The sequence below is a fragment of the Giraffa tippelskirchi genome, chromosome 4 (genome assembly GCF_054371585.1).
Source record: "Giraffa tippelskirchi isolate mGirTip1 chromosome 4, T2T-mGirTip1v1.2.pri, whole genome shotgun sequence".
Lineage (NCBI taxonomy): Eukaryota > Metazoa > Chordata > Mammalia > Artiodactyla > Giraffidae > Giraffa > Giraffa tippelskirchi.
This window is the reverse complement of record NC_137278.1, coordinates 149,517,197-149,543,657: the sequence shown is the minus strand read 5'-3', so window position 1 is coordinate 149,543,657 and position 26,461 is coordinate 149,517,197. Positions and strand designations below refer to the sequence as shown.

At 39.6% G+C, this 26,461-nt stretch overlaps 1 protein-coding gene across 23 annotated transcripts in view; it reads left to right on the top strand.

Annotated features, from left to right (window-relative positions):
* Nucleotides 1-26,461, top strand: part of SRGAP1 (SLIT-ROBO Rho GTPase activating protein 1) — a 291,940-nt gene that overhangs the window by 69,209 nt on the left and 196,270 nt on the right. For 6 of the 23 annotated variants that reach the window (XR_014081893.1, XR_014081892.1, XM_081588886.1 and 3 more), the window contains exon 1: nt 15,423-15,500. The exons of 13 other annotated variants lie outside the window; for them this stretch is intronic. The gene's annotated coding sequence lies outside the window, so the exon portion shown is untranslated. Of the gene's footprint in view, nt 1-15,413; nt 15,501-15,926; nt 16,521-17,755; nt 17,804-26,461 lie in introns of those variants that run through there. 4 more of the 23 variants (XR_014081891.1, XM_081588890.1, XR_014081889.1 and 1 more) reach the window with 3 other exon arrangements.

The window sequence follows — 26,461 nt, the reverse complement described above, 5'->3', positions numbered from 1 at the left end:
TGACCACTGGAAAAACCGTAGCCTTGACTAGACTGACCTTTGGCGGCAAAATAATGTCTCTGCTTTTTAATATGCTGTCTAGGCTGGTCATAACTTTCCTTCCAAAGAGTAAGCGTTTTTTTAATTTCATGTCTGCAATCACCATCTGCAGTGATTTTGGAGCCCCCCCAAAATAAAGTCAGCCACTGTTTCCCCATCTATTTGCCATGAAGTGATGGGACCAGATGCCATGATCTTAGTTTTCTGAATGTTGAGCTTTAAGCCAACTTTTTCATTTTCCTCTTTCACTTTCATCAGGAGGCTCTTTAATTCTTCTTCACTTTCTGCCATAACAGTGGTGTTATGTGCATATCTGAGGTTATTGATATTTCTCCCTGCAGTCTTGATTCCAGCTTGTGGTTCATCCAGCCCAGCATTTCTCATGATGTACCCTGCATATAAAAACCCATATAAAATCTGGGTTCTTTACTACTATAAAATATCATTTAGGCTGTCAAAGACAGATTTTATTTTTTGTGCTTTAGCTTGGTTTTAAAAGGATGTGTTACAGCAGATAGCCCAAGAACAGTGAATTGCTGTCTGAATATCATCCACTTCAGAACCTCCTCACGCCTAAAATTGAAGACAGTTTCCAATATGCCTGCTTTCTGGCATTCCTGTACCTACCAACTTCCCAAGCTAGTTGTGAAGAATGGGCCAGATGAGGTGTCTGAGTTGTTCACAGAGGGAACCCTCCATAAACAGTGGGTGCTATTTTTCCTCTTCACATCTGGCTGATCTGGTGGCTAGGACAGATGCAAGATTATATTGTGCTGCCCTCACTGGATGTTTGGTGGTTGTAAGATTTCCCTGGCACATCTCTTTAGTTTGACCAAACGCAGAAATAACTAGAGGATTCCAAATTGGTCCGTAGTTTAAAATTGGGTGTGGAGGAAATTGGTCATAGAAAAACTGCCTAAAGAATTCAAACTGCTTTGCAGCCACCAAGAGGGACATCTTTTATGGGGAAATTACATTGTTACTATGTAATAGTAATAATTTTCTGCCGGACAAAGTGCTCAATTCTTGCTTTAGTCATCAGAACCATCCCCACTATAGGTTCTATAGGTGAGGATACTGAAACCCAATAAAGTAAAGTAGCCCAGTCAAGGTCACTCAGCTAAAACTAAGTAGAGCTTGGATTTTAGCCTAGCGGTGTCTGACTGCCAATTCTGTGCTTTAAATCTTTTATGCCTATTGCTCTGTTTGTGCTATCTAGGCCATTTGTTCATCCATTTGCCATTTCTTTCTTAAATATTTATAGTGTATGCCAAGTACCCTTCTAGGTCTTGGTGATTTTGTGGTGGGCAAGAACGTCCAAGATTCCACAGTTATGAAACTTGCGTTCTAGTGGGAGGGGCTTAAAATAAGCAAGAAAACAAATGTGGGTGGTGTGTATGTATATACACATGTATACCCTTGAGAATGATGTGTGCTATGAAGGCAAATAAACTCCAGAAAAGAGATGCAAGTAGCCATTTTACATGGTGAGGAAAAAAGAAACTAAGAAGTTACCTAAAATAGTAACTTTGCGCCTTTGTTTCAGTTATGACTTTGTATTTTAGTTTAAACTGGCTGACATTTAATACATACCTGCTAACATGTTTGCAAGTTACAAAGCACAACAGCATAACACCTGTGACCCTACCTTCTAATCTAAGAACTGTTACCAATTCTGTTCATCTTCCTGTGCTCTGTCCTAACCCATCTACCTGCCTGTCTTTTGAAGCGCCCACTTCTTAAATTTTAAAACAAGTTTTTCTTGCCTTTAAAAAAAAGGCTTATCACTTAACAGTTATATCCATTAGCACCATAGTATTTGATTTTGCTTATTCTTTTTGCCTTATCATTGTTCCACACTGCATGTAGCGGCCGTTTATTCATTTTAACAGCTGAATTATGGTTGGTTGGGTGAATGTGCAAAACCAATTGATTCATTGCCCCGTGGATGGACATTTGGATTGTTTCCAACCTTCCGTTCTTTGAACAGTGCAGCTAAGCATCCTTGTGTGTGCCTCTTAATGCACATGTATAGGAGTTTCCCCATGACATTCCTGTGCCAGTCAGCATTCTGCTTCACATGATAATACCAAATTGTTTTCCAAAGGTGTGGTAATAGTTTACATTCCCACCCAGAAGTGATTGAGTTGATCCACTTGGTTTTATAAGACATCTTAATTTGGGGGCAGTCTGTTGGGTACAAGATAATATTCCATTGTGGTCTTTATTGGCATTTCCTTAATAAGCAATGAGATTGAGTCTTTAAGAGGGTAATTTTTGAGCAGAAACTTGAAGGGAGTGAAGGACCAATCCATGCAAAACTGTAGTGGAACTTTCCAAAGCAGTGTTCCAGAGGCAGAGACCATTTTGGAGTGTCCATCAAGCAGCAAGAGAGGTTTTGATGAGATAAGGAAGGCAGAGGCTATGACTCCTACAGCCTGAAAACCCACGAGTATGCACAGGACTTTAGAATACTTATACTAAGAGTTATGGGAAGGCATGGGAGGGCTATTAGGGGATGAACACAACTTGACTGACGCTTTTAAAAGATCCCTTTGGCTTCTGTGTGAATAGAATCTGGGGAGGTGATGAGAACAGAGGCATAGAGATGAGTTAGTTAGAGTCTTCCAGAAGTTAAGAGATAGTTCTGGCTTCGACCGGGGTGTTGGTGGAGAGGATGGTGAGAAGTTGAATTCAGGACATATTTTGAAGTTAAGGCTGGGCGAGAACTGCTGAGGGCTGCATGGAGGTGTTAGGAAGAGAGGAATTATGGGTGGTATCTTGATTTGAGATTGAGTAACAGAGAATGTAAGTCCATTAACTGAAACGGGAAAGACATTGTGAAGAGGAGCAGCACTGGCGTGAAAGTAAAAAAAAATTAATATGGCGAATAACTCTTTATTACATAGTGGACCTACTTGCTGCATCATCTGTTGGTGTCTCCTACGTGCCTCCAATAACACGTGGACAGGTGCTGTGTCCTCCCACACTCAGACCTCTTCCCTGTCTCATTGAGTGGTGGTCCAGGTATCTGGTTGGACAAGCCAGAAATTGGGAGTCACCTTTGACACCTCCCTCTGGTTTACCACCATGACCACTCCATCTCCACAGCCTGCCAGCTTTACCTCTGAAATATCTCTGGAGTCTGTTCAGTTCTCTCCATTTCCATCACAACCACCCCAGTCGTGGTTACCAGCAGTTTTCTCCTGAGTGTTGTCATAGCCTCCTCAGTGCATTGGTTCTGGTCCTCCTCCAGACCACCATCCACTCTGCAACCAGCTGACTTGGAACCCTCAAGTTTAAAACCCTTCAAAGTCTCTTTTAAAAATGACTATTGCTTTTAGGATAAATCTGTAATATGCCCAAAGGACATGAATGAGCAGGCTTTGCTCATATCTCTAGTCCCATCTCTAACTTTCTCTCTCCACCCCACCCTCATGGGCATCTTTTAATTCCTTGAAGATGGAATTTAATTCCTGTTCCCCTCCTTTCCTGGGCCTTCGCGCAAGCTGTTCCTGAAATACTGCCTCCCCTTGCCCCACATAATGTCATTCAGATTTTAGCTCAAATGATACTTTCTTAAAGAAGCTGTGTGTCCTCCCCCTCCATTCATCCACACACAGACACACACCCCTGCTAAAACAAACTTAGATTTCCCTGTTACATGTTCTTAAAGACTATAATTCCTTGCTTTTCCTTCATACCACTTATACAGTATTTATTTATATATTTGCATAGGTGTTAATATCTTTCTCTTTTTCCTGGAAGGTAAACTCTGCGAGGCCCATAAAACTTTTGTACACCATCTAGCATGGTGCCTGGTACATAGAAAGCATTTAATGAACATCAGTGAATCATTGAAGAAAGAAGCCTTGCTCAGTATCTGAATTGATTTTTTTTTTTTTTTTAATGTGGACCATTTTTCAGAGCTTCCCTGGTAGCTCAGATGGTAAAGAATCTGCCTGCAATGCACGAGACCTGGGTTTGATCCCTGGGTTGGGACGATCCCCTGGAGAAGGGAATGGCTACCCACTCCAGTATTCTTGCCTCGAGAATTCCATAGACAGAGGAGCCTGGCTGCTTATGGATGGGATCGCTAAGAATCAGACATGGCTGAGTGGCTAACACTTCATGTTTTTAAAATCTTTAGTGAATTCGTTTCAGTATTGCTTCTGTTTTATGTTTTGATTTTGAGGCCTTGAGGCATGTGGGATCTTAGCTCCTTGACCAGCGATCAAACCCGCACCCTCTGCATTAGAAGGCAAAGTCTTCACCATTGGACCACCTGGGTAGTCCCTCTGATTCATCTGCTGTATTCATCAGACATTGCACCGCTGGTTTTTATGGGTCTTTCTAAGAGAAATAACATTGTTGGTTATGATAGATAGACTCTTTCATACTTGCTTGGGATATCTTAGCTTTGTTTTAGACTTCTTTAGCAAGTTGCAACCTTTCATTCACTGTTACTGTAGATGAAATGAAAAATTGATTATTCTAATCTAAGAAATTTGATCTCTAATCTAATTTAGAATAAACAATTTGTGGGAGAATTTTAACTGATAATATTCTGTTCATCATCCTAGAGCAAATGCCTGGGGAATAAAAGAGAATAGTAGTATCAATAAGTATTAAACAATAGTAGTAACAATAAGTAGTAAACAATAAGTATTTCAGTAGCATTATGGGTTACAAAGTGTTTTTGCATTAGAGATGCCCAGAAGTAAATGAAGTTTCTCTCTGCACAGCATGTTACTTCACCAGGAAAATCTTTCAAATACTCTCCATTATCTACACGATTAAAGTCTAAGTTCTTTATCAGAGTGGACTAGGCCTCCAAGATCCTACCCAACCTACTTTTCCAGGATCAGCTATCACCACTTCTCAAGTTATCCTTCACCTTCCAGCAATATCACACTCTTGGTAGGTGCACCTTCTCTGTGCTCCTGAAATACTCTGGCCGTGTGTTGCATGGCAGACTCTGTTTACTTATCTCTCTAATGCACCACAAGTTCTTGGAGGGAAGAAACACCATCCTTTCTTTTTTATACTCAGCCCCAGTAGTACAGAACTTGGTAGGGACTCAGTAGGTGCTTGATGAATGAATGAACGGCCTTGTAGTCAATCATAGGAGTAGATCTGTGTAGTGACTAAAAGGGGTACTCTAAGATTAGCCACCTGATTGATACTTCACTGAAGACTTCCTGGATCATCTAGAACTTCCTCTGTATTCTAATCTGTCTGTGTCTACTCCAGGGCTTCCCCGATGACTCAGCAGGTAAGGAATCCACCTGCAATGCAGGGGACCTGGGTTTGATCCCTAGTCAGGAAGATCCCCTGGAGAAGGAAATGGCAGCCCACTCCAAAATTCTTGCCTGGAGAATCCCATGAACAGAGGAGCCTGGCAAGGCTGTAGTCCATGGTGTCTCAGAGTCCAACATGACTAAGCAATTGAGCACTCAGTATCTGCTCCTCTCATTGATGTCACTGAGGTTAACCTTTGATCTGGGCTATGGGACTAGATAGACTTCAGTGAGTTACTGTTAAGAAAGCAGATCAACCCATGGCTGATTCATGTCAATGTATGGCAAAAAACACTATAATATTGTAAAGTAATTAGCCCCCAACTAAAATAAATTAACAACAAAAAAGAAGAAAGCAGATCACCTAGGGTAACCCACAGGATAACTGGTGATCAGTATTAGAACATTTGATGACATCTGCTCTAAGGCCTTGGTCTACATTGCGTTTGCTGTTACCCTTGTTGAAGACTCACCTACTCAAGTCTGAAGTTGTATATTGACCAATTCATAAACTAAAATGCTAACCTATCACTCAGAGGTAAACACTTAACTTTTTCGAATACACTATCAGTCTTTTACTTGTGCCAATAGGTATCATTTTCCTAAGATGGATCAAACAGTGCCACTTCTTTGGTAACATACTTTTTTCTCTTTATATATAATATAGGCAGGTAGATAGAGGTATATTTATATATCTTATTCATGTTACTATGTATTCTCCCATACTTACATCATCATATTATAAAGGCTTCTAAAGATTTTTTTCATAGTTTTGTATTTTAATATGGTATTTTTAAATATAAGGGATGTTTAAGATAAAAAAAAAATAGTTCTCTCTTCATATTTTTATCCAGTTGTATCAAAGAAATTTCACATGAGTTTATATAGGAAAGAAAAATTTGAGATTATAGCTTCTTTTGTACATAATTAAGATGGTATTTAATAGCTGGCCTCATTCTGTCTTTCTAATCAAAATTATCTACCTCGAAATACAGATCTTTATTGCATAATATAATCAAGATAATTTCCTCCCTTATTAGACTAAGTAAGACAGTTTGATAATAGTCTCCTTTGAGTTTTTTCGTTTAATACAAGTATACAAGATGGCTGTCAAAATTTTGTTCATTTCAGCAGGAAGTCACTTAAGAAAAGGCTACAATATATACCATTGACTCTTAAGGAACTGAACTAATTGGTGACTTGAATACTCAAACATTTATACAACTTTAATATGTTGCCAAAAAAAGATGTGAGCTCTATAACAGTATGAGCTCCTTTGTCTTGAGATGTTTTGTTGCCATGTTGATGTTACTTCTGAGGTTCTTCAGTTGATTAGATTCTTCTGATTAAGCCTCAGAGAAAAGTGGGTGTCATCTTTCTTTTGGTCTGAGTTAAATCCCATGGACGGAGGAGCCTGGCAGGCTTCAGTCCATGGGGTCGCTACGAGTCGGACACGACTGAGCGACTTCACTTTCACTTTTCCCTTTCGTGTACTAGAGAAGGAAATGGCAACCCACTTCAGTATTCTTGCCTGGAGAATCTCACGGACGGTGAAGCCTGGTGGGCTGCCGTCTATGGGGTCGCACAGAGTCGGACACGACTGAAGTGACTTAGCAGCAGCAGTAGCAGTATAGATGACTTGGGTTTCTATTGAATATAAGACACTGCCAACCCCAACTTTGTACTGCATTTGATCAAGAGTTAGGCAGATTACAAATAGATGCTCTGTATAACTTTTCATTATTATGCTGTGTTCCCTGCCTCCATATTTTAGTAGATCCTCTAAGTTAGGTGTCACGTGAACAATTTTTTTTTTGGAGAAGCAATAGCTGATATATTGTATGATTTTCAGAAGGAATATTTACAGTCATTCTGATAACCAAAGATTACAGAACTGAGGATTCCTGCCTTAAGGGCCTTTATCGCTTAAATGACTAGGAGCTTTCTTGACTTTATTTTTTGGATGGTGCCACCCCTTATTGAGGAGGGAGCACTCTGGAGAAGTCCCAGGAGGATCATCCTCTTGAGGGTCATTTGGTTGTTTTGTAGCTTGCTCCTTGAGAACCAGCTTATAAAATGTACAAAGGTCTTTAAGAGATCTCTCACCTTTAGGCACAACCCTTCCAAGTGCCTGGCACATAATACTGGGGTGATAAACCTTTGCTAAATGAGTGATTGAAATAAGGAATGATTTATTTTAAAACTTTTGTTTAAAAAAATGATTTAAGAACTTGAGCCAAGCCATGCCATCTGGTCGAAGGCTATTTATAGCTCTTAAATAGTATCAGTTTGACATGATATAGGAGCGGTGACTGTCACCGCGCTTGATGTTATCCTGTGTGTCCATAATGCTTACAGGAACAGATGATTTAAAGTAGGTGTGCTTCTTGCCTGGATCTTGATTTAGCCACAGAAGCTCTTGCATGATTAAACGACTCACTTTCCCTAGCATAGAATCAAAGATAGACTGCTTTAGATGCATATCATACTAGCATTCATATTCAAGGTGCATCTGTTGATGACACCATTCTTTATTATGAACTATTAGCTTCCAGTATCAATGACTAGGGTTTCCCTGGTGGCTTAGCAGTGAAGAATCTGCCTGCCAATGCAGGAGATGTGGGTTCGATACCTGCATCAGAAAGATCCCCTGGAGAAGGAAATGGCAATGCACTCCAGTATTCTTGTCTGGGAAATCCCATGGACAGAGGAGCCTGATGATCTACAGTGCATGAAGTCACAAAAGAGTCAGACACAACTTAGCGACTAAACAACAGCAAATCAGTGACTTAGTCTCTCAAGGCAGTTGAATGCTAGGCCTTTATGTTTTTATTTCATGGTCATTTGGAAAATAAGTGAGATGTATAGCATCTACATTTTGATGAGTTTTAAGTTAAACTAGAAGAAGAAAAATTGCAGTTATTTGCATACATTAAAAAGCTTCATTATTAAAATTATGCCACTAAAGATATCCCTGCAGTGCTGAAATTAAAATGTATAAGTGACATCACCATGTCACTCTGTCCTAGAATTCAAATTTTCCAAGGAAGTGTTACAGCAAAAGAAAAACTGAGCAAAGTGCTAACATTTACTAAGAATTTATGTTACTGACTTTTCACAGTCACCAGCATGTTAGTTTCCAAAACAGAGAAATCCAAGCAAGGGAGCAAAGAGAATGGAGGAAAGTTAAGGGGGAAAGAAAGGAGTAAAAATAATTTTTATATGAAGCACAAGATGCACTGGTAAGATGGCGCCTTGTGGCAAGTGAAAAATCAGTTTGGACAGAGGAGGACCACAGCTGGACTTAAGTTTCCAAAGGATTTCTCTTTCATTCTCTCCTCTAAATCCAATTTTATTTCATATTCTAAGAAGTATTGGATAAAGTAGATTTACAGTCCTTGGATATTGTACCAGTGGTTTAAGGACTGTAATTCTCTCTTCTTCACATCATCAATTATGTAGACATTTTTGATGCTCAAAAATCCTTCTAATTTAATCTCTTAGCAAGTTATGTGGATTTGGGGGGTAAAAATAATAGTAATAATGGCTAAGGGGTTGCTGAGCTGGTGCTGTGTGTTGGGCACTGGGCCATTTGATGTCATTCAGCCTTCAAACCATCCCTGGGAGGGGGATGTGAGTAGAGTTATCCCACTTTTACACAAGAGAAGAGTGAGGCTCAGAGCAAGATAAATTCTTCGGTCCAGGTCACCCAGGTTGCAAGTGGTCCAGCTGGGATTTAGACCAACTTTGTCCACCTCCTGAGACTGAGCTCTACCTTCTTTGGGGGTAAAGCTTATGTCTTTCTTTATTTACAGAGTCACACATCATGGTTTTCATCTGATTTAAATAAAAGAGATGTCAGAATTGAAGTTTTTCCATTTGTCATATTGCATTTGAATGAGCCCAAACTTCTCGTCTAAAACTTGATCCTGTTTCCCAAGCATCTCTACAGGGATATTTTTTCCAATACCTCAGACTCTTCCTCTCAACACACCCTACTCTCCCTGCCCCAAATACAAGTAAAGAGATATCAATAACTAAATATGTACATGTTTCATTTTTATATCTTATTATTTTCTTCTGGAATTCTTGAATAGATTCTGCTCTTAGGCTCAGGGGACTTTGGATGGTCATCCATTTCTATTCTAGAGTTCTAGAATTTGGTCTTTGTAAGGAGCTGTACATCCCTTCCGAAATGCAGGATACACGAGATCAGATGCTGTCTGGCAGATTATCGCTGTACCCTGATGCCTACTACAGTCCCTGGTTGGCCCAGATTAGGTACTTGATAAATATTCATTGGCAGACTGATTGCTACCCTTGTACTGTTGGCCCACCAGCAGGCTGGCCATCCAGTGTGTAGAGACCACATCCTCGTGTTTACATGGAAAACTGCAGATTCCCGGTGTCTGACCCCACTATGTCGTAACTCAGCCAGAGTGACCCAGTAGTCGTCTTGACAGCATTTTCATTTATGCCCTTCATACTTCTTATTTGTTGTTTGGTTTATATTCCATCCTCAGTCCAGAATGAGAGTCTTTCTGCTCTCCCCATTCATTCCTAGAAGTCTAAAACCTTACTATCTAGCAAGACCTGTATAACACATTATCTCCTCCATGAACTCAGACCCAGTGTTTTCAGACGGAGGTAATGCACTGAACTGTGTCTCCCAAACACAAGAATGTTGAGAACACCATAATTTTCTTTGTATTTCTTAGAGAACTGGAGGACCCTTTATCAGCTGGGTTTAACATGACTATTCAGTTTACTGATTTCCTTACTGTTAATTTATTACTGGACTTCTCAGAGCCAGTGAGTATGTGATATTCTGGGGTTCACTGTGAATCTTCCAGTGAGGAGTATGCTGTATATATAGTGGGCTTTCTCCTCCTTTGTTTTGTCTGCCTTGATGTCCAACAGAACCAGTGTTTTCAAGTGCCTACTTGTAAACGTGCTCCTATAGGATGAATACCTGTCGTGGTGTTTAGATTCTATTTTTCTTTTCCTTTCTTTCTGGTCAAACAGTGAATCATTATCAAATTCCAAACTTCCCCTTCTTCTGGATGACTATACTATGAAAACTGCAGCCTGCTTTTCATATGAGGCACTCTAGGATATGCATTGCTGATGGGAGTATGCAATGGTACAACTACTTTGGAAAATAGTTTAACATTTTCTTATAAAGTTAAATGTATATCTACCATATGATTGAGCAATTTCATTCCTATACATTTAACCAGGAGAAAACAACAGATTCTCAGACTGGATCAAGAGTATTCATAGCAGCCTTATTCATAAGAGCCAAGAAATATAAACAGTGAATATAAAATGTTCATGAACCAGGTGACTGGTGTATAAACAAATTTTAGTGTATTCATTCTACCATGACCTTCTGAGACAGAGACAGACTACTCATAATGCAACAAGGATGAATCTCAAAACCATGAAAGTGTTTGAAATCTTGTTTGGGGTGATACTTACATGGATGTATACAGTTGTCAAAACTCACTGAACTGAATGCCTCAGGTCTGTGCATTTTACTGTAGTTGAATTATCTCTGGGAGAATCAGACCAGAACAGCAGTTAAGAGCCTGGGGTTAGGAGCCAGATGACATGGATGCAAATCCTGGTTCTACTATTGTCGTTGTTTCTTGGATCTTTGATGAATTGCCTCGGTGTCTGCGTCAGTTTCTTCATCTGTCAAATGTGACCGAAATTCAGATCTACTGTATAAAGTTGTAATGAGAATCAAATGAGTTAGATTGTTTGCCATTGCCCTTTAAGTTTTTGTTAAATGAAACTTAAAAATTATACACTCTAACCTTCATGACAGTACCCCCTTACAATCAAATCCCTAGTTGCATATGAGAATCACTTGGGAAGATTTCCAAAAATAAAATACCTGGGCTTTGTTCCCAAGGATTCTGCTATAATTGGCCTAGGGTGGGGTCTGGGCATTGTAGAGTTTCTTCCTTCCTCCCCTCCCCTCCTCAGGTGAATCACTGTCAAATTCCAAACTTCCCCTTCTTTTGGATGACTGCACTATGAAAATTGCTCATGCTCTTCCTAAAGGACACTAAGTGAAAACCGTAGCAATCCATTAGTTTCTTTCTTCTTTTTTTTTTTTAAACTGTATCTTGGGACTTCCCTGGTGGTCCAGTGGCTAAGACTCCACAGTCCCAATGCTAGGGGGCCTGGGTTTGATCAGCTAAGAATTTTCATGCCACAGTGAAGTTCGAAGGTCCTGCCTGTCGCACCTAAGACCTGGAGCAGCCAAAAAACAACAGCAAAAAACAAAAACCATATCTTGAGGAATGCTATATGTTATAGTAATAGTCCCAGTTTTCAACAGCTTTAGCACAGTGTAACAGGTGGACTTATTTGCTTCATTTCCAATAGCATTGGACACCTTTCCAGAGAGAGTTAAAAAGATCAATTTAATAATGAACTTCCATAATAATTATTGACCAGTTCATTATACTTCCATGGAGAAATGACAGAAAATCCTATCATTCAAGGGGGCGGGAGGTCCTGAAACCCCTCCTCTTTTTATTCAAATCATTTTTTCTTTTTCAGAGTGAAATGTTAAATATCCAAAGTGCTTGAGGGGAAAAAGCAATCCTCCAAGTTGAGATGACAAGGCATAGGCACTTGAGAACACCCAAAATGCAAATTATGAGGCCCTCACCCTTTCTGTTCAGAGCTCTATAAATGTTAGATGTCACTTTTCTCTCTTTTTTTAGTTGTGAATGCAGGTAAGACTGGAAGGATAAGAGTCTCTGATTAATATGAGGAAATAGGTTACTAACTTTTTAGTGTCGCTGAAGAAAGAAATCAAAGTACCTTACTTGTGCTGGAAGTGACTGAACAAATGGTTTGGGATTGCATTCATGGAAAAAATGATTATAGTCCTTGAGATAAGAAGGGAAAAATTCAGGAACTGTCAAGAGTATCGCCAATGAAAAAGCCACATTTGGCACTAGGCTAATAGACAAGCACTTTCAGGTATTGTAATGCTATTTTTTACCTTTGAAGATGAATATAACCAGCTGAGTTTTGCATAAATGTCTAATTTGTTCTCTTTATGAAATGCTTTTTGTTTATATTTGCGTGCTTCTTACTGATAATCAGTTGCCAATGGACTGGTTTATGATTCTAAATTAATCCCACTATATTTACAAAGGCAGTGTATTTCCACCCTCCCCCACCTTTTGTTTTTAAGTAAGAAAGAACCCTAGTTCTATAGAGGAGCTTCTCTCATGGTTCAGTGGTAAAGAATCCACCTGCCAATGCAGAAGACACAGGTTCGATCCCTGGGTAGGAAAGATCCTTTGGAGAAGGAAATGACAAGCCACTCTAGTGTTCTTGCCTGAGAAATCTCATGGACAGAGGAGCCTGTGGGCTACAGATCGTGGGGTCACAAAGAGTTGGACACAACTGAAGCAACTAACACAACACAATGCCCTTTTCAGGGCTATAGAGAGTACCTTCTAGGAAGAAGGAATAGTATAAGCAAATGAATGAGGGCTGGAAAACAAGGCCCTGATCAGAAGATACAACTTGATTGGAAGTTACAGTGTACATTGATAGAGGTATACACACACACACACTCACACAATGGAGGGTTAAGTTAGAAAATAAGAGAAGGCCAGGCTATTGAATGCTTTGAATGTTGTCAATCCAAAGAGTCTGAGTAAATATATATCTGTCCATATGAGATTTAAGTGAAGGCACTGGGACATGTACAAGCAAATGTTAAGAAAAGTTCTTAAATTGTGAGTTTAAAAATAGTCAACTGTGTCAAATCAGACACATGCTCTATTCTAAGTATATGTAGTTGTGAGATCTCTCTTTAGCTCCTTTAAATTTTTTCTAGATTTGTCAAAAGCCCATACAAAGAGTAACATAATGCAGATAAGAATATTTCCATATTCATATCTTATACAAATTGAAATTTCAAGTTTTTGCTGGTACTTATGGTGGTCATACCAAGAAACATTTATCATGAATCCTTTTAATAAAACAAAACAAATAAACTTCTTTTAATGAATCTTTTAGATTGTGTTCCTAAGTCCTTGAAATATGCTCATATGGACCCAACATTGAATTTTAATAGTGTAGTAGCCAGCAAAAGACCCAAGCAAGTTGATAGTGTTTAAGATCGGACTTTTACTGTGCTTTTTTGGGTGTGCAAGGGAAAACAGTCTGCATTCTTGGCCCCTGTTCACTTCCCTGGGTCCTTTTGCATTTTCTCATCCATTCTGACATGAGCCTGGTAGAAGTGGATAATCACCTAGCAGCCAACTATGTGCCTTTGTTATTGCTAGAAAGAAGCATGCTTACTTGTAGACAATAGTTTTGCTTTTCTTGGGAGACCATATTTTGGAAGAGGGGCTCATTCATTGGTACCCAAAGAATGCATAGGTAAAGGGACTATACAGATACTGACACATACCTACATTATAAATGTTAGAGAAGGGAAAGGGGTGTGGAAAAGGAGACCATTTTCCATTCAGTAAATTGGAGTCATATCCACATCTATGAACTCGGATCTGTAACTGAGGTCAAAAGCATGCAGAAACAAAAAGGTAGTTAACTAGTACTGGTGGTTTAGTCGCTAAGTCTTGTTCAACTTTTGCAACCCCATGGACTGTAGCTCGCGAAGCTCCTCTGTCCATGGGATTTCCTGGATAAGAACACCGGAATGGGTAGCCATTTCCTTCTTCAGGGGACCTTCCTGATGCAGGGGTTGAACCCACACCTCCTGTACTGCAAGTGGATTCTTTACTGCTGAGCCACCAGGGAAGCAACTAGTACTGAGAATATCCTATCTAGTCGGTGCTATTGACAGATCCAGAAAAGAAGACAACATTCTGCCATACTTTAGGTCTCTATATAAGAGTCTGTGAAAAGAACCATCTTTTTCTTCCATGCCTTGGTAAAAAGGATGCAAAGTACACTAAAAATAAACCGTTTAGAACAAAAAGCTTGAATAGTTAGAGCTTGAATCTAATGTGAGAAAACTCATGGAGCTTATAAAACTTAAATAACCAGGTTCGAAGAGGGAGTCTTGCCATTTTAAGTGAATCAGTGGTAATTTCATGGAAGGTCTTAATGTTACCTAGGATAAAATGGAAATCAGTGGTGTCACAACAATGTTAAGAAAAAGGACAAGCCACGTACTGTAAATATAAGTAATTCTGGCATATGTGGGAAGGCACCCAAGGAAAAAACCATCACTGTCACTTTAAATAACCTTTTTATGCAAAAGTAAAGCTTAAGGTAGGGAAGTTGTGTCCTAAGCTCTTAGAAATATTGTCTTTCTGCCCTAGGATACAACCCTCATGAGAGTAGAAATTTTAACCTGAAAAGATGAAAAGGAGACTTTTTCTGCTTCTGTCAGTTAATTTTTACTTTCATGGAAGTTCTGTGCTTGTCAAGGCATATAAACTCTCTCAGAGAGTCCAGCTATTATTGCTGCTCAGCTGTCATCCCTGTCAACTCTCTGCCCATGACTTTTTTTTTTTAAGTATTTATGTGGCTGCACTTGGGATCTTCTGTCTTCACTGTGGTATGCAGAATCTTTTAGCTGATGCATGTGGGATCTAGTTCCCTGAGCAAGGATCGAACCCAGGCCTCCTGCATTGGGAGTGCGAAGTCTTAGCCACTGGACCACCAGGGAAGTCCCATCTGCCCATGACTCTTGAATCAGTCAACCCACACCTCTTGACTGATCTCAGCCCCTGTATTGCCAGCTGCTTTCGAGTCCATTCCATTGGGTGGGCTTTACAAAGCCATTCCATCTCCTAGGAGTGGCTTCTCCCATCTCTCTGCTACCTCCGTTCTACCCCATTACAAGAAAGCCCAGCAGCTCTCCCACCACGTTCACGAAGTCCTTGGAATACAAACTGGCCCACTAGGGTCCTTCCTTCTTCTGAACTCAAAGAACTCTTTACTCTTCCGTTTTCTGCTAGCTTGTGACACACCTCGTAACAAAACTTATATTCTTGTTCGTTCCCATGCATTATGATGTAAACTTTTGTTACCCTCTGCTGCTTTATGATCTGTAACTCTTCCAAGATCTGAGCACAGACCGCTCCCTGTCTTCAGTTAGTATCTGTAGGCTGACATTCTTTGGATACCTTGAAGATACTAAGAGCAGTAAGTTAACTGACAAGGGTCAAAGGGAACTTGAGGGATCATCTTGGCCACTGCAGGTCCCTTTCCTCCTGGACTTTCAGGTTGTTCCACTTATTTCCATACATTTCCCGAAGAGGTCCTGCAACACTCCCAAGCATTTTTAACTTATCCACCTTGCCTCCACTTTTCCCCAGTAACTATTTTCATCTAAATTCCTTGTGTTTTAGTTCAGACTTGTCTGCTTGCCCTTGTTCAATTAGTGAAGATGTAGACTAGAAAGGCAAAGAGAAGATAGTTAGATCAGATGCTTTGCCATGAGAATGGTTATTGGGACAAAAACACTTAAATTTTCTGTAAACCCTTTCAGCAGTGTCCTTGGCTCTCCACCATCCTGTGAGCACCATGAAAGCAGGATATGGCTTTGTTTTGTCACACCACTCAATCACCAGTGCTTGGCACATGGCCTGGCCCACGGTAGATATTCAGTAAATAAATCTTAAATAAAAACAAGACCATAAACTCCTATGGAGGGTTTGAGCAATGGAAGTTTTATCACATGGGTCTTTTGCCACATAGAATTGTGCCTCAATTTTTAAAAATCCTTTGACAAACTCAGAGACCAAAAAGCAGATAAATTAGTAGATTATTTTTATAATATTTAATACCTATGCTGTGTTTCCTTCAAGTAGCCACTTACTCCAATGCTTTGAAAATATGATTTGTGTATAGAAACACTGCTTTACACAAAAGTGTTAGTGATCTTATGAAGTGAATTATCTGAAAATCATGCTTCCTAAAATTATATGTATCCTGCTACTTTGGTGTCATATCTTTAAGTGAAAAAGTGAAAGTCGCTCAGTCATGTCCTTCTTTTTGAGACCCCATGGACTATACAGTCCATGGAATTCTCCAGGCCCAGAATACTGGAGTGGGTAGCCTTTCCCTTCTCCAGGGGATCTTCCCAACCCAGAGATTGAACCCAGGTCTCCCGCATTGCAGGTGGATTCTTTACAGCTGAGCCACAAGGAAAGCAGCTTAATTGTGAGTATAAAGGAAATTACTAGACATCAGGGAAATGACCTGATATTTTCTGGTCTAAAGACATTTACTCACAGAAAATGGTATATCTTATTGCTAGATATTTATTGCCAGAGATCTTATTGGCAGAAAGTTTAATAAGCTCCTTACGTGTCTTGGTGAAAAAAAGAGCGTCTGAAAAATTAGTGTACATGTTTTGGAATGTCTTATTAAATCATTCTTAATCCTCTAAAGAAAAAGAACAGCTTATTCAAACTTTTTTGTATGATCTGTAGAAACTGAATCAGTAACTGTCTTTTAAGATCCTATAACTGTATGGAGGATGGAAGGAAACACAGAGAATCACAGCCCTCAGTAAGTTTAAATTTTAGTTGGGAAGCCAGAAACGGTTATACCAAAAAAAAAGACATTTAAACACATCCCACTAGGAAAAAGAGTGGAAGAAAAACATTCTGAAATATTCATAATGATTCTCTCCCTTGATGAGACTGGGAGTATTTTTTATTTATATATTTCTAAATTTTCTTTTGTGAACATATATTACTGGTTATAGTTTTAAAAAATTATTTTAAAAAGAAATTGCCCAGCAACATGCAGTAATTGAAATGAGAGATATGAATAGAAGGAGTGAGGAGAGAACTTCCTTGAGCTTGTGTAGTGAGGATACATGGAAGAGTTGGGGCCTGAGCTGGTCTTAAGAGTAGGTAATACCGTAATAATTATGATATCTTGAACTTTTGTGCTACTTTTAGGTCAGACTGGTTGCCTTCTCAGTTGACAGTCTCTCTTTTCTTTGTTGAAAGAGTCCCAATTTTGTTCACTTGTGATGGCTTTTTTCTAGTTGTCCGGGATCGGTTGTTTCAAAATTGGTCATGTGGCCCAGTTTTGGCCAATGAGATGGTGAAGGGAGATGTGCTCAGGTGCTTCTGGGAAAGTTTCTTCAGACACTGAAAAAGATGATCCATTATTGCCTGTAGACATTACCTGGTGTGATATGATACCTGGAGCTGCTGCATAAGAAGAACCTCTTTGCATCCACAAGAGAAACCAGATTTAGGACAGTGGAATATAGAAGGATAAGGAACCATGAATCCTATTACTCGGTCACTGAGCCTTGGGTGAACTAGTTTCTTCTCTACTTAGGGTTTATCACTTAAGTAATTTCTTCATTGTTTAAAGCCAGTTTGGATTGGGCTGAAAGCATCCTCACTGATATTGTTCTATAACTTATTAACCTGTTCATATCCAATATTGATATTTATCTGAACAACAACTCTGTGAAGTGGGTAAGTCAATGTATTAGGGTTTTTGACAGAAACAGAACCCACAGGGTGTGTGTGTGTGTGTACATATATAGAGAGAGACGAAGATTGATTATAAGGAATTGGCTCACATGATTGTGGATGCTTGGAGAGTACAAAATCAGAGGGGGTAGACTGTAGGCTGAGGAAATAGTTGAAGTTTGTGTCCTGAGGAAGTCTGTGGCAGAATTCCTTCTCGCTTGGAGGAGGTCAGTCTTTGTTCTGTTAGCCTTCAACTGATTGGACAAGGCCCACCAACACTATGGAGTGTAATCTCCTTTACTCATAATCCATGGATATAAATGTCAATTTCATCCAAAAAACACTTTGAAACAAACATTAAAAATGGTATTTGATCAAATACCTGGGCACTATGGACCAGCCAAGTTGACACATAGAATTAACCATTACTATTCCCATATGTTGATGATGGAACTAAAGAGGATGCAACTTACCTAAGAGTTCAAATCCAAGTTTAGCAATTTTAAATCTTTCTACTTTCTTTATGCTCTTTAAATTGGAAAAGCATCTTCATGTGAATAAGAGATGTGGTGCTTATAATCCATTAGTGATGGATTGAATGCCTGCTCTGCACCAAGCAGTGTTCTAGGAGCCAGGAATTCAAAGCGAAGGAGGGGAAGGAAAAGACAATCAGTAAAGGATGAGAACGTGCTCAGTATTTGGCTCATAAAGTCTTGTATTGACTTTAGTGGGTGTTGCGTGTTGGTGCTTAGTGATTCCTGGATCCAAAAGTTAAGTTGGTACTAGACTGTGGGGACCTAAGGATTGCAGGCTAAAGAGTAAATTTGCTTTAAGAATTTTTTTCTACATTATGTGTAGAGAAAAACACCCAAGAGCAAATACATTATAATGATACAAGTGATTGATAACCTCTTTTTTGTTTTAGAGGGAGGCAGTTCTGTGATTGGGTGCAATGGATAAGAATTTTAGCTTTATGCATATGATGTACTTTTTTCAACCTGTAAAACATTTATGTTAATTATTAATTACTATATTATGAAAATCTTGTTTAATAAAGTTCTAGTTGATCATCTTTTTCATAGTGGAAAAAACTGTGATATTGATGATAGCAGAATCATGTAGAACCAAAAAAGAGGAGGACTTTTTAAGGACTTTCTAGTGGTCCAGTAGCTAGGACTCTGGGCTCCCAATGCAGGGGGCCAACCAAGTTCAACCCCTGACTGGGGAAGTAGATCCCGTATGCAGTAACTAAGACCCGATGCAGACAAGTGAATAAATCAATAAAAATATTTTTTTTAAAAGTCCTTTTGGTGACAATTTCTAAGTTGCTGCATACAATTTTATGTATAATTTGCCGTAGAATTTGAAGAAAATCTAGAAACCATCAAAAATGCTCTTTTGGGATATGGGTAGTTTTAGAATTATCCATACCTTCAATTTATTAATATTTTATGAATTGCTTAGTTCAAATCAAACTTATCTATGACATCTGTGCCCCATATGGTAGATTAATTAAAGCAAGGATACTGAATTTGGATAGTTTGATATCCTGTTTGAAGACTGACTTCCCTTAAGACCGAGAGAGGAAAATACTGACATTTCGATTTCTCTGTGTACCGGACCTTTAACATAGAACAATAGATAGGAACTTGTAGCTTCTTTTTTTAATTGTTCATAGGGTTTATTAGCAATTTATCCATTTACAAAGGTTCTTGAAAATAGTTTGCTGTCTCCCCAATTTTACATGACAAATTGCTTGATTAATACTTAAATTCCCTCTATGATTGTATTTAAGCATCTTTTGGTTGCAAGTATAATAACAATAGTTCTTAATGAGAGATGTAATGTGCTATAGGAACAGCCAAGAGATGTCTAGAACTGTTATTCCTCACTAATAACTAGTAAAATGAGTGCAAAGTGGAAAACCATACTGTTTCTTTTTTTTTCACCCACACCAGCAGCCTGTTTCGCCTGGTATTAAATCCCCCTTCACAGTGTGTAGAAGCTGTACAGTAGTTCCAGAGGCACCCTTGGCAGAATTTAGCTTGGAATCGCCAATGCTCCCCCCACAGCAGCAGGCTGCCCTGGATTACCAGGTCAGACAAAAAGTAAGATGAGTGTTTTGCACATTAGCACACAACACACACACATGTGAACTGGGCAATGTATAATAGTCTCCAGAAAGAGATGCTGGGCACGCTCCAAAGAGATGAGTGCACCGGGAGGACCAAAAACTAGCCATGTGGCCTGGAAAGGCAGCCGCCGCCTTCTTTTTTTAAAATTTATTTATTTAATTGGAGGATAATTACTTTACAATATTGTTATGTTTTTTGCCATACATCAGTGTGAATACGTATATACGTATTCATGTGTCCGCTCATCCTGAATCCCCCCTCCCACCTGCCTCCCCACCCCATCCCTCTGGGTTGTCCCAGAGCACCAGCTTTGGGTGCCCTGCTTCATGCATCAAGCTTGGACTGGTCACCGGTTTTACATATGGTAATGTATATGTTTCAATGCTATTCTCTTAAATCATTTCATCCTCGCCTTCTCCCACTGAGTCCAAAAGTCTGTTCTTTATATTTGCATTTCCTTTGCTGTCATACATGTAGGATCTTTCTAAATTCCATATATATGTATTAATATACAGTATTGATCTTTCTCTTTCTGACTTCCTTCAGTCTGTATAATAGGCTCCAGGTTCATCTACCATATTAGAACTGACTCAAATGCATTCCTTTTTATAGCTGAGTAATATTCCATTGTGTATATGTACCACAACTTCCTTATCCATCATCTGTCGATGGACATCTAGGTTGCTTCCATGTCCTAGCTATTGTAAATAGTGCTGCAGTGAACATTGGGGTACATGTGTCTCTTTGAATTCTGGTTTCCTTGGGGTATATGCCCAGCAGTGGGATTGCTGGGTCGTATGGCAGTTCTATTCCCAATTTTTTAAGGAATCTCTCTGCTGTTCTCCATAGTTCTTGGAAGACAGCCTTCTTAAAGGAACCAGAACAGTGGAGATGCAAGTGTTTACATGTCTAATCCTGGCTTGATGCCTCCTCTGCTGCTGAATTCTTACATTTTAGTCAGCTCACGTTTCACTTCTACTCAAACCACATAAATAATGTGGGGCCCTTTTAGAGCCCTTGTAGGTGTGGAAGAACAAGTGTCACCCTCCTTCTTGGTGGAATCATCCAGGCTTGGAAGGATGTCTGGTTGTGCTCACCAGTCACCTGTTACCGGTGAGCTGTAGTGTATTCTTAATCTTTGGTTACTTGTGTCCTGAAGCCTGAGAGAGACTCTCATATGCAGTCCCAAGCAATGGTGGAGAGAAGAATACTTGGTTACTTTCTCTATTCTATCCTATTTTTCCTTGCCAGGTGATATTGTCCAAATGAAAATGATGCCCCAGGTAACTGAATAGATGGAAGGTGTTATATTGTTGTTCAGTCGCTCAGTTGTGTCCGACTCTCTGTGACCCCGTGGACCGCAACATGCCAGGCTTCCCTGTCCTTCAGTGTATATTACGATGCTATTTGTGAATGTATGGAAATGGAGCAAAACAGTAATTTTCAACACATTGGCATCTTCTGATACTATTTGTGAGATTCCTTTAGAAATGTATTTTATTTTCTTTTCAGCCTGATGTCTTTGAGTGAAAATGTGCCTTAAAAGACATCAAGTTTGCTATGGTACTTCTCAATTTAACCCAAGTAAAATGTGATCAACTTTAAGTATATGTATATAAAAATAGGAGCTGAATTTTTGGTAAGTATACCAACAATCCTTACTCCAGAGGAATTACATTTGATCATTGAACAATATGGGTTTAAACTGTGCAAGTTCACTTATACATGGATTTATTCCAGTAATTTATACCACCGATCCCAACCTTTTTGGCACCAGGGGACCTGTTTTGTGGAAGGCAGTATTTTCACGGACAGTAGTGGGGAGGGGATGGCTTCAAGATGATTCTCATAAGGAGCATGCAGCCTAGATCCCTCGCATGCACAGTTCACAGTAGGGTTCACTCTCCTATAAGAATCTAATGCTGCCACTGATATGGCAGGAGGCTGAGCTCAGGCAGTAATGCGAGTGGTGGAGAGCGGCTATAAATACAGATGAAGCTTGGCTCACTTGCCTGCCGCTCACCTCCAGCTGTGAGGCGTGGTTCCTAGGTTGGGAACCCCTGGTTTAAACTGCACAATCTGAGGATTCAAAACTGCAGATGTGGAGGAAGTGCAGATGCAGAGGGCCAACTGTAAGTTAAAGGTGGATTTTCCACTGCTAGGAAGGTTGGTGGCCTTAACCTTTGGGATGTGAAAGGGTCATCTGTATATTTTAAGAGAATAAGTATGAGAGTGCCTATTACAAGACTAATCTCAGACTCTTGATGAAGTCATGGAAAGTGGAACAGTAATACTCAAACCTTCCTCCATTATGAACACATGCTGTTCACCAGATCCTTATATCTGTTCACACCAGATTCCTTATATAAGATATTTATAATATGCTTTTTTTGTCATTCTAGAACAAAAAGGGAGTTTGCAAGGACCTATAAAATACAAGAGAACAAAGGTATTTAATGGAAGGCCTGGAAGAAAGGAGGAAAAAAGGCAGTTAGAAATGAGTTAAGAAAAATGTCCATACTGCCTAGAAAGCTTGATTAATGAGCAGGCCCCAGGCTTCCCATGAAGGTTGGTTTCCTCCATTGTACAGGGAAACCTGGTCTGTTAAACAATTGACAGCAACTATGAAGTGAAAAACATGTTCTCAGGAGAAGAATAATGATTCAGTGTTAAGATAGCATTTTTCTCCCAAGGGTGCTGGTAGTTAGAAGAGCTCTAATTATGGTAAACTGCCTGACAACATGACCCTGCAAAGGTAGTTGAATGGCTCTCCACTTCTATTTCCTTTCAGTAAAGTGGCAAGATTGAACTCTGCCAAGTCCCTGCAACTCTCAACTCCAAAGAATGTTCTCTTTGAAAGTGAAGTGAAAGTGTTAGTCACTCAGTCAAGTCCGACTCTTTGCGACCCCATGGAATAGGGCCCACCAGGCTCCTCTATCCTTGGAATTCTCTGGGCAAGAATACTGGACAGGGTTGCCATTCTTTTCTCCAGAGAATCTTCCCAACCCAGGGATTGAAACCAGTTCTCCTGCATTGCAGGCAGATTCTTTGCCATCTGAGCCACCAGGGAAGCCCTGATGCTCTTTACTCCAGATCAGCTTTGCTTTAGAAAGCGAAACTTTCTTCTTCTTTCTCCCATGTCTTCCTACTGAACTTATCCTGTGCTTCAGTCCTCCTCTCCAGCTCTCTCCTTTTGCTGTTGCCCAGCCTGATAGTCTATCAAACTTGTCTTCTTGACAGCTGCTTATCTAGTTTCCCTACTGGAAATAAAAACCCACAAAAACTAAGCAGAAGAGCTATGACCACAGAATGTTACATGTCCAGGGAGGAACGGGGTGAGCCATATGTCAGTGCCTGGAATTGAGGTCAGCCAGGAAACAGGAAGCGGTGTTTATACTTCCTTCACTTGCAGGATGGTGGAGTATTGCACTTGGAAGCCCCACTTTTTGTTTAAAATAGAGGCCACAAGGAGCACCGTCTCGGGTGGTGTGCTGAATAGTTCATTGTTCTTGATTGTATTCTTCTGTGTTCCGCTGACCACTAACTACAGTATCAGCTTAAAAATGGTGTTTAGGGAAGTTGTTTGTGCCTCCATGGTCTTCTTACGCATCCCAGTATTTTCATAGTTGGAGGCAATGTGCCTCAAAGAGTCACCGTGAAGGCTCACAAGGGCACCTGCTTTAGACAGCATGTGGTGACCCTGACCAATTATACAGTCAACCTGTGGAGAGTGGGGGCTCCTAAGGAGGCAACCCAACTGTTATCCTGGCTGCAGTTTTGCTACTTGCCTGTGACCCAATGAAGGGCAGTTTTCTGCTTCAGGGGGCTGGTTTGTTTCCTCCTCCGGGTGTTCTCTCTAAACGGTCAGAACCTTCATGGCTTTCTGCATGGCAGTGAGCCTTCCATATCATTTAGGGTTGCTGGTCTGTAAATGATAAGTTCATTGTAGTAAATAAGATATTTGAGGTTGAGTTCATGCTTGATAACTACACATCAAGCTGCTCAGCTTTCTTTCCCTCAAGCACCTTTTTTCCCCACTGTCTGCACTTGGGTAGTTTATATATGCCCACATTAACTATCATCCTTTGTCCTCCCGTTTGAATTAAAAAGGAGTGGTAGTTAGTTCTTATCGCCATGCTAAAAATGAAGTGATTATTCTTTTTAAACTGGAGATATAGGTGAGAGGGTTGAAAAATATAAGGCAGATCCATTGACTGTCAGCTCCACTAGTAACTTATGTTTCAACTTACTGTGTATCTATACTTAATACTAATTAGCTAAATAGATAAGGATGAAGCACGTGATTTCCTTTAAAATTATAATTGGAATTTTATTTCAGAACTTTACTTATATTTCATTTAAAAAAAGAAAAAGAATTAGCTCCTATAAGTGAAAAGCCTTTTCTAGCATATTAGCCATTTTCTTGCATAATATCTTAAGTTTTGCTGAAAATAATTGACCAATAACTATTCTCTAGAGACGCCAGTGAGTCCAGATCTTGCTGAATGGAATGACCCGACCTGCCTGTGATTTCTAAGCTTTTCTATCTGCTTTTCTTAGGAAATGTATTACTGTGTTATCTTTCCGTATTGGCACTTCTTGACTCTTTGCTCCATTAACTTACTGCTTCCATTACAGGTTTGTAAATCAGATCTCTGAGTGTGTTAGCACTCCATAAAATAAGAATAAGCACATGTTCATAATAAGCCCATGGGAACTCCTTTGAATAAAGAATCTGCAATTCTGTGCATTTACAACCCACTCCATCAATTCTGCAAAATCTCTTTACTTCTCAACTCCCTAACACACTCAAGTGAGAAAGGATTGAAATTAGGCCTGTTGAAAAGATTTTTATAGGCATCAATATAATGACCAGAGAATCCTAAGAGTCCTCAAGACTGTCATTTACACTAAAACAACAAAAAGGCACTTTACTGTAGTTCTTTAATTAGAGAATACGTACTTGAGACTAACTATATACAATATGACATATATAGTCTTTCCAAACAAACTCATGACATACATATAAAGTGTATCATTGTAAATTAAAATGTTAATTGCTTTTTATTGTAAGTAATCTCAAATTATTTGGAAGATTTAGTAATACAGTTGACTCTTAAATATAAAAGGCAGGGGTTTAGGAGCACTGGCCCTCTGCGCAGTTAAAAATCCATGTATAATTTATAGCCCACCCTCTGTATCAGTATTCTTGCCTTGAGAACCCCATGAACTGTATGAAAAAGCAAAAAGATAGGACACTGAAAGATGAGCTCCCCAGGTCAGTAGGTGCCTGGTATGCTACTGGAGATTGGTGGGGAAATAACTCCAGAAAGAATGAAGAAATGGAGCCAAAGCAAAAACAACACCCAGTTGTGGATGCGACTGGTGATGGAAGTAAAGTCCGATGCTGTAAACAGCAATATTGCATAGGAACCGGGAATGTTAGGTCCATGAATCAAGGTAAATTGGAAGTAGTCAAACAGGAGATGGCAAGAGTGAACATCAACATTTTAAGAATCAGTGAACTAAAATGGACTGGAATGGGTGAATTTAACTCAGATGACCATTTTATCTACTACTGTGGACAAGAATCCCTTAGAAGAAATGGAGTAGCCATCATAGTCAGCAAAAGAGTCCGAAATGCAGTACTTGGATGCAATCTTAAAAACGACAGAATGCTCTCTGTTCATTTCCAAGGCAAACCATTCAATATCACAGTAATCCAAGTCTGTGCCCTGACCAGTAATGCTGAAGAAGATGAAGTTGAACAGTTCTGTGAAGACCTTCAAGACCTTCTAGAACTAACACCCATAAACAATGTCCTTTTCATTATAGGGGACTGGAATGCAAAAGTAAGAAGTTAAGAGATACCTGGCATAACAGGCAAATTTGGCCTTGGAGTACAAAACAAAACAGGTCAAAGGCTAACAGAGTTTTGCCAAAAGAACGCACTGGTCATAGCAAACACCCTCTTCCAACAACACAAGAGAAAACTCTACACATGGACATCACCAGGTAGTCAATACCAAAATCAGATTGATTATATTCTTTGTAGCCAAAGATGGAGAAGCTTCATACAGTCAGCGAAAATAAGACCGGGAGCTGACTGTGGCTCAGATCATGAGCTCCTTATTGCCAAATTCAGACTTAAATTGAAGAAAGTAGGGAAAACCACTAGACCATTCAGGTATGACCTAAATCAAATCCCTTTTGATTATACAGTGGAAGTCACTAATAGATTCAAAGGATTAGATCTGATAGACAGAGTGCCTGAAGAACTATGGACAGAGGTTCGTGACATTGTACAGGAGGCAATGATCAAGACCATCCCCAAGAAAAATGCAAAAAGGTAAAATGGTTGTCTGAGGTGGCCTTACAAATAGCTTAGAAAAGAAGACTAATAGCTTAGAAAAAAAGAGAATCTAAAGGCAAAGGAGAAAAGGAAAGTTATATCCATTTGAATGTAGAGTTCCAGAGAATAGCAAGGAGAGATAAGAAAGCCTTCCTCAGTGATGCAAAGAAATGG